Source organism: Haliaeetus albicilla, chromosome 27 (assembly GCF_947461875.1).
Source record: "Haliaeetus albicilla chromosome 27, bHalAlb1.1, whole genome shotgun sequence".
Lineage (NCBI taxonomy): Eukaryota > Metazoa > Chordata > Aves > Accipitriformes > Accipitridae > Haliaeetus > Haliaeetus albicilla.
In genome coordinates, this window is record NC_091509.1 from 3,256,827 (window position 1) to 3,265,378 (window position 8,552).

Genomic DNA, 8,552 nt, shown 5'->3' on the forward strand with positions numbered 1-8,552 from the left:
TAACTCAAGCACCAAGAATACCTTTCCCACAACCCCCATCTCAAAAGACAAAAAACAAAGAAAAAAAAAGGGGGGGGGGGTAGCAAAGAGCTCCCAGACTAGTTCAGTATAGATAACCCAGACATGCCTTGAGTCATAACTCTGAAAGCTGGAATGAGGACACTGTCACAGCAGCTCATACCCCAGACTGGGCAAGTAAGCGATCGATCACGCTAGCCAGATCACCCCTCGCCTCCTGGGCAGGGCAGGCGGGCCAAGGGCAGACAGGCAGGGAAGCGTGCCTGGTCACATCCAATTCTTGTAAGCGAGCGACACGCTTTCCTGCAAACTTTCAGCCTGAAAGACTTCACGTGCGTTGAACTAGCATGAACAATGAATAAAAGCCAGCTGATACATACTGCCCACGACCGCAGGCAGCAGGACAAGGGTTATGCATAAACCGGCGGCTGAGAGCTGATACACTCTCCCTACTTCTTGGCTGTAAAAAGTAGCACGAAACTTCTCATCAGCGAAGGAGAGGCACTCGCCTTACTGCATACTAGCAGATTAGAGGTGGGTGTCAAAAAAACGTGGCAGGGCCAAGCTAAGGAGGGGAGGGGTGTTCCCAGCGAAGAGAGGTTGTGTGTTGTGTACTGAAACCGAAACACCGACTCGGGGCGAGAGGGAGGATGCTCGCTTCAGCTGCGCCGCCAAGAGAAACTCGGGGCGCGGGGGGTCGAGAGGAGAAGGAGAAGCCCACCAGGGCCAAGACCAACTCCGTGTGGCTCGCCGGGCGGGCAGCCCTGCCCGGGCCCACCGCCGGGGAGCGGCGCCGGGGCGGCCCCGCCGGGCCGTGCCCGACTGCGCGGGGAGGAGCCTCTCCTCACAGCCCCGCTGCCACCGAAACTTCTCCAGAAACCGGGCTCGCCCGGCGCTTTTCCGCCGGCAAATAGCTCTCAACAACCCAAAACACAACCGGCTCTCGCCCCCCTCCGCTCCCCCCCGCCCCAAGCCGGCCTCCAACCCTCCCTCCCTCCCCACACCGGCCTGGCCCAGCGCGGCCTCCGAGCGCGGCCCGGGCCCAGGCCCACGCCCCACAGGCGGCGGCGGAGCCCGCTCCTCTCCCCCGCGCCGGGCCGCGCTCCGCTCCCCCCGCCTCAACCTCCCGCCACCCTCCCCAGAGAACCGGCGGCCGGCAGGGCCCAGCCCGCCTCGCCGCGCAAAAGTTTCCAAGCGAGAAAGAAAAGAAAAGAAAAAAAAAAAAGCGGCGGCGCCGCACCCGAAGCCCCCACAACTTTACCGGGGAGCAGGAAAATCGCCTCACGGCCGCCTACTCTCGCTTCACTCCGGCCCCCGGCCGCTTTGTGTCCGTCTCTCTCCCTCTCTCCAGGCCGCTCCCGTCCCGCTGAGGAAATCGGCTCTTCCGGGCGCCTCCCCGCCCCGCTTTTCCCGGGCCGGCCCGGCCGCTCTTCCCGGCACCGCCCGCCGCGCCGCCTCCGCGCCCTTCCCGGCACCGCCCGCCGACAGGTGAGGGCCGGAGGCGGGCGGGAGCCCTCTGGGGCTCCCGCCCGCCTCCGGCCCTCACCTGTCGGCGGGCGGTGCCGGCTTCAGCCGCTTGCTGAGGGGCTCTATCCCCTCAGGCGACGGGGAAGCCTTCCCCTGAAACCTCCTTCCAGGGCCCGGGTGGTCTTAGGTCGGGTCGGACGTCATTTTTTGAGGTAGAATGCAAAGATCGTAGGGCAGAACCTGGCTCTGTCTTCCTGAGGTAGCGCGAGGCGGGAAAAGGTGTGCGGGGAACTGGGAGGGGATGGGTACTGGGTTTGTGAGGGGAGATGGGGGGACAAAGGACAGCTGGGTTCCTCTTGGGATTTGAAAACCTAGAGTACGTTAACCTTCTCGGGCGCTGTTGCTTTTAGGAAAAGTCTTGGGTTTATGCCAATGTAACAGCAAGAATACAGGGGAGAAGGGACATGGCAAATCCCTGAGGGAAAAGCAGTTGGGTCACCAGAGCCCCTCTCAGGAGAGAGGGGGGGTTTAGGAACCCAACCTCAATCCGCAGAGGTAGCTTTGCAGATGGGGAGAGTTGTCTTCAAGCGGTAACTTGTTTCAAAGGTTTCTTTGAAAAGTCTCAGTATGCTTCTTGCGTGAGAGAGACCATTTTTATCCCACGACAAGCTACTCTGGGATTTTTCATGGTGTGTTTTGAGATGGTTTTTAATACATTTGTTCTACAGAACTTACACTTGTTCTGGATTGTGAAAACAATTGAATAAATTTAATACGTTTCATGACTCATTTGCCAGCACTTCTGAGATAACTGAATCTACTCACTCCATGCTTTGATATTAAGCAAAATATAAAGAGATTGGGCAACCTCCCAGGGAAGTAGGTTCATTCAAGGTCTGTAATTTAGCTGAGGGAGACAGGCAGCCCGTGCGGATTCCCGAGGGGGCTGGCCCTCCGGGTCAGCGTTGCAGCAAAGGCACGCCATGGTTCAGGACTGTGACTTTCCTCCAGGTCCTGGTTCAATGGCATTAGCAGGGCCGCGTTTCCCATTTTTGCCATACTCTTACAAGCCTTTCCTGCAGGAAGACAGACTGTGTCCTGCAGCGATTTAGATTGCATTTTTCCTTCCTGCAGGTTTAATCCAAGAAAGGGATCCAAGACAAGGAAATAAATGGAGTACCGTTGTTTTACAGTCCAGAGAGAAAGTAAGGATCAAGAGTCCTACCTTGTCAGTGAGTGAAGTTAATCGAAAGAAAGTGAGAGCTGTAATTATGATACTGACCGAGATACACATTACTAAAATAATACAGGGTCTTCAGTGCCTTAACAAACAGGCTCTCCTCTGGAAACACACAGAAAACAGATTTTTTTTTAAAGCTCTTTGTATTTTCTGCTTGTACCAAACCATTAACATTTTGGTGTCAGTTGCACCAGGGATTCAAACTACTCATTTCTGATCTGTAGCATACTCTCAGTAAAATTGAGTTTACACTTCAATAGCTTGCTTTCTTTCATTACTCCTTTTAATATCATGTCTTGGCCTCCTGTGGTGGCTTCCACATTCGGCAGTTCTGCACGTCTCACATTCTTTCAGGACAAAATGTCAGATTTAAAAAAAAAATCCCTTTTAAAACTACAAACTCAAAGGTAGGAGGCCTGGAGTTGTGGAGAATCACACGTTCTGCACCACGCCGCTGAAAAGCGAAGGAAAAAGTAGATCAGCTGGCAGCTCTGTTGGCTCATGGAGCGAGTTAAAAGACTCAGCAAACAAAAAATAAAATTATGTAAAAATAGAGCCAGCTAGGTTGAGATTGGACTTTGTCTCCTAATTAACAGCTCTCTCTGGAACATTGTGGCAGGCTCTGTCAAGGAGACTAAAATGCAGGGTGTTGTTTAGACAGGCACCCAGGAACAATAGCTAACACTTCCCATCCAGTAAATGTCATTAAGACAGCATCAGGCTGTGCCAGCAGCTTGAAATCAAATCCATTTTCTGAAATGAGTTAGAAGTTTTCTGCTTGACCCCGAATCTTCCTTTTGACAGTGTTTGTGGTTTTGTAATCCCATTTTCCTGGTTTTTTTTAAATGTTTCTCTCACCCCTTTTCACTAGGTGAAAACCAAATGTAAGCCAGGGGACAGGACAGGCAAGGAGAGGCTGCCACAGCGATACTGCGGGTAGGTTGTTAAGTGTATAAAATAAACAAATGCTTTCAGTCTTGCTTCTGTTAGGGCAATTCGAGGTGTAGCATGTAAGAGCAGAATGTGGTTGGTGATTGCACACTCCTGTCAGCACGTCCGCATTAGTCAGATGTGTGCACAAGGGCAGTCCCCGACTAGTGCCACCTGAAGACACCCACGTGGGCGTAGTCACAGCAGGAAAGCTTCCCTCTCGCTGTTAAATCCTGGGGTAGGCTTGTGTGCCAAGCAAGGAAGGGTCTTGTTTATGTAGCACCTGGTGTTACTACACTGTCTGCTAGTCCCAGCATACATGGGGTCTAAATTATACGCTTCAGCTGGAACTGGATCTTCTATTTCTGTGACAACACTGCTGAAATGAAGTAGTTGCTCCATGCATCCATTCATGTCTGTTTCAAAATGTGTGTTTGATCCTTGTGTTTTTTAAAAAGGGCGGTTTAGTTTTGCTATTTGTGAGAAGTGAGGGTTGAAACAGAAGTGGGGCGTGCAAAGACAGGACTGCTCGGGCAGGAGATGCTAATGGGAGAATTAAGAGAGAATGAGAGAGGGAAGGAAACAAAAGGAATGAGGAAAAGTGGAAAAGATATAGAGGGGTGTAATGATGGGCAGAAGCTGCTGCAGGAGAGGCTGAATGGGCAGCAGTCAACCAATAGGAAAAGAGGAAAAACTAAAAACACAATAAAAAGAATCTCAGGGTCCAAATACCAGAGGGTTGAGGCTATCTGCAAGCTGATGTCATGCTGTGCAGCGAGGACAGCCCCAGGGCAGCCGTGCTGTGCCACCAGCTGCGCTGACTGCAGAGAAGCAGTTAGATGGTGCAGCCTTGTCACCTCTGCTGTCTCTGCGGACGTGCCCAGCTCTGGTCTGCCAGTGAGCAGGCCAGGAGCAGGGTAGGGACCTCACAGCTGGGTAAGCTTTGCTATGGGGGTTACCCCAAAATACAGCATCCCCTGAGGACTGGTGGCTCTGATGAAGCCAGCAACGTTGCAAAGTGACAAAATTGAGGGTCTGCCACAAACGTCATCTCGTGGATGCTATGGCAATCAAGTCAGGGGGCTCCCCAGTGCTGGTCTCAGCATTCCCATGCAGCTGGGAGGCATCACCATTCCTCTTCAGGGCTCAGATACATAAAGAAGTAAGATTGTCTCCCAAGATCCAGTTAGGAATCAAAATCTGTGCAGCCAGGAAGCAAATCACGGTGTCCTGGGGCCATGCATGCCTCAGGATTTCGTTAGCAGGGTAGAAGTGCATGTTGGTGGTGCTTTTGGTGGGACTGCAGCTATGCCGCCTAAGCTGTACATCGCAGCAGAATAGCTAAAACACCCACCTTGATGAAGCGAACCTCAGTCAGAAGGAGAATGGATTTACCAGTACATCTGCATCTACACTGGGGCTCCTTCTGACACCACTGCCTGCCCGAGGATCAGACCTTGCTGCCCAGTCAATGCTGCAATGCCTTCGAGGTCGTCACAGGCTATGCCAGCCAGAGCCAGTTATGGGAGCTCACTGCTCCAGGGCTTACGACTGCTGTGTTCACCATCACTGCCCACCCTCTCCAAGAAGAACTGTCTACTAGAAACATGCCATGGTTCACGCTCAGGAAGCCATTGGATCCTAACAGAAATACTGTCTCTTCCTCTACCATCAAGTGCTCCTGGGGCCTCCAGAACTAGAAACCCAGAAGCAATCCATTACACCAACATGACCACGAGCACAGGGGCTGACAGCACTGAGCATCATCCCCCCACGCACACACACTACAGCACAGGCATCTTGAACAAAACAGGCAGAAACGGTAATGAGGAGAAATTATGCTGTCCCAAAAGGCTCAGCATGAACTGGGTTCACTGGTGGCTGCTTTGCCAACTAGAGAACAGCCTAGCTGGAGTAGTTTGCATTCACCTCCGGTTCACGCTGCCTTTGTATAATAAACTGTCATAGCCCCAGAGAACGGAACATTCAAAAAAGCGCCCTGAGGCGATGCATAGCAGAAGCCTGAGAATCCTACTGCATGAGTCACTGACCTCCACACACTGCATCTATTTCAGCCTTTAATTAATGAGGTTTTACATTTCTATGGCACTTTCCATCTGGAAAGATCCTAAAATGCTGTGAAGACTAAGGGCGTACCGCACCATTGAAATGTGGTTCCCAGAGAGGTGGGACTGTGCAGGGAAGGAAAGCTTAGCCAAGGGCAGTGGGGAAAAAATTCTTAATTTTAAATGGAGCCTCTGTTACATCACTATTTCATATCCATGGAGAACAGACAATAAGATTTTAGTTTCTAAGGCACCGCTTGAATAAATAGGCATCGCAGTTTGCTTTCTTTATCCAGGGGGGATGCAGTGCAAAACAGGTACTGGGTGATTTTAATGTAGGGTGTTAAAGGACCACAACTTAAGCTACAAATTTAAACCATCATTGGATCAAGGCTTTCCTCCCTCCTGATGAGTAAAAGTTACTCCCAAATGCTAGCCACAAAGCAGAAGCCAGTGGAGGAAAGAAATCCCATGCTGACAGCACCTGACCCTACACTTGGAGCACCAAAACTCCTGAGCTGGAAGCTCAGCAGCGTCCCACGAGGCTTCAGCAAGGTAAAAGCTGGCCCCACGCACCAAGTGGGGCAATTGAGAAAACAACATGGAAACAGTCCTCCTGTCCCAAGGCTGATGCGATCCCCAAGGGGAGCTGGGGCTTTCCTAAACCCGCGTGAATCCCTTTGTTTCTATTTCAAAAGATTAAACTAGTCAAATCACCCTGCTTGGCTTACTTTCCTCAGCAGAGACTTATTTCTGCCAATGAGCAGGGCCTGGCTTGCGCTAAACCGAGGGCAACTGAAGCGACTGTCAGCCACCGCTGGCATCCCTCTTACTAAGTACTTGGCCAAAATAGGCTGGGAGCACTTGGCCACAAAGAGTTTTCAAAGGAATGTCAAAATTCTCTTTTTCTCAGTGCAATTCTGACCTATTTTTATCTGCCACTTTCTGGAAGAGATACACGGGCATTGCCACGGCTAGTCGTAAACTTTCATTTTTCCCGAGGAGAAATTGCAGGCAAATTACAGGCTAGCGCACTCTTTTTATGTCTCTCCTGCTCGGGGCATGTCAGCGCTGCTGCATTCCCTTCTACCCCCAACACATTCCTCCCTGACGCATCCTCTCCGTCCTCACTGATGGACATTAATGACCTGCCTCCATAATTAACACATCTAGCACCGCGTTCGGCATGAGATGAGTCCTCAGCGCTATGTCAACGGGATGCTGGAGAAATGCACATACCGTGTCTGCAGAGTGGGATCACTCCCAACTTCCACCTCCACCCAAGCATCTCTCTTGGCTGCACTGCACTTGAGCTCCACCTGCAATGTTAACCCAGAGCAAGGGCAGGGCTTGGTCCTGGCTGTGTGCGTGCATTAAGCCTGTGGTTGCACCACATCTGATATTCCTTTCCCTGTGCATTCCTGCTAACTTGCAAATGCCGTGCGAAGCTCCACATCGCTCCTCTAGGCACACGAAGAGGTGATGTCCTCACCTCTCATGCTGCAGGCGGGTGTGGAGGAGCACCCTTAATCCTTCATGTTTCAGCATTTCCAAGGGGAAGGTATTACTAGCAGATATTAATTATCCCTCTCCCAAGAAGAGAGAAATACATACAAGCAGTTTTTATACTATTGTAGTAGCAGGGAAACTGAGGCAGAGCAGGTTAGTGCTCATATCCCTGCAGCTCCCACCCTAAGCACATATCCCTGCCATTCACAGCCCTGAGTCTGAGCCCAGGACCATGCTGCCTGCAGTGCACCAGAAGGCCTTGAGGCTGGAAGTCCCACAACCACGTGGCTTTTTAGGCATCTAAACTTCATCCAAAGGGAGAAATCCTGTCATCAAGGTGAAAAGCATTGCTACCGAAATGTGATCAAAGAGAGAGTTATCAACTTAAGTGTACTCAGGAGTTTCTGTTCCAGACAAGAATTATCAACAAGAAACCAATCTTATAAGGTAGCTGCTATTGACAGGGATATAAAAGGAATACAGTTCTTACCAGACAGACCTAAGTTGCTCCAAATTGCTGTCAGCTTGAAATATCTTGCTGGTAATTTGTTTTCAAATTCTTTCTCCCTAAATTTGATTTGTTGCTGTACAGTGGATGATCTATTCTGCACAGCATCTCAAAGAGCATTCCTGTTGTCCTCTCACTGATTGTTTGTGAGCTATCACTTCTGGGATTTGGCAGCATTTATTATAAAAAGGGACATCATCACTTGAAAAGCACTGAGGATGCGGTATCCACTGCCGTTACAAATAGCAGCTAAGATTACTGGGAGGAATGTCATCAGGGAAAAATCACATTTCCTCCCCATCTTTGAGCTCATCCACATGGGCAAGTAGCCATGCTGTGTGTCTGTACCCCCGGGGTGGGGAAGAATGGGGCAGCATTTTCTAACAAGACTTGAATGAATCCTTTTACCAGGATCCTTTTTAACCAGGAGAAAGATTAGTAGGGTTTCCCACCTCCTGTGGTATTGTAGCAAGAGTATGAGCATCACACCCAGCAATTTTTTCTGCTGATCTCTGCTCTTTCTTATCTGAGGGAGGAAAAGGTAACACTGACTTACGAAGCATCCTGCTGGGTTCAATGATGTCTCCTACATGGTATGTTTGGGGCTTTCCCATGCCTCTGAACAATCGCTCCTGGCTCTCCAGAAACTTGGTCACTGCATAGGATGTGTTTCTGCACACCTGACACAGGTAGAAATGCGAAGCTAAAATCTCACCTACCCGTCTGGATCCATCCAGCCTTTGTGTGGTTACTAATGAGAAGAGTAGTATTCTTGCCCTGGCTTTCTCATTCAAGAACATACATGGTTTTTTTT

The 8,552-nt window shown here is 50.5% G+C and overlaps 1 protein-coding gene across 2 annotated transcripts in view; it reads right to left on the bottom strand.

Annotated features, from left to right (window-relative positions):
* Window positions 1–1,468, bottom strand: part of CTNNA1 (catenin alpha 1) — a 120,193-nt gene extending 118,725 nt beyond the window's left edge. The window contains exon 1 of one of the 2 annotated variants that reach the window (XM_069772639.1): window positions 1,280–1,468. The gene's annotated coding sequence lies outside the window, so the exon portion shown is untranslated. The remainder of the gene's footprint in view (window positions 1–1,279) is intronic. The other variant, XM_069772640.1, reaches the window with a different exon arrangement.
* Window positions 1,469–8,552: the final 7,084 nt, after the last annotated feature.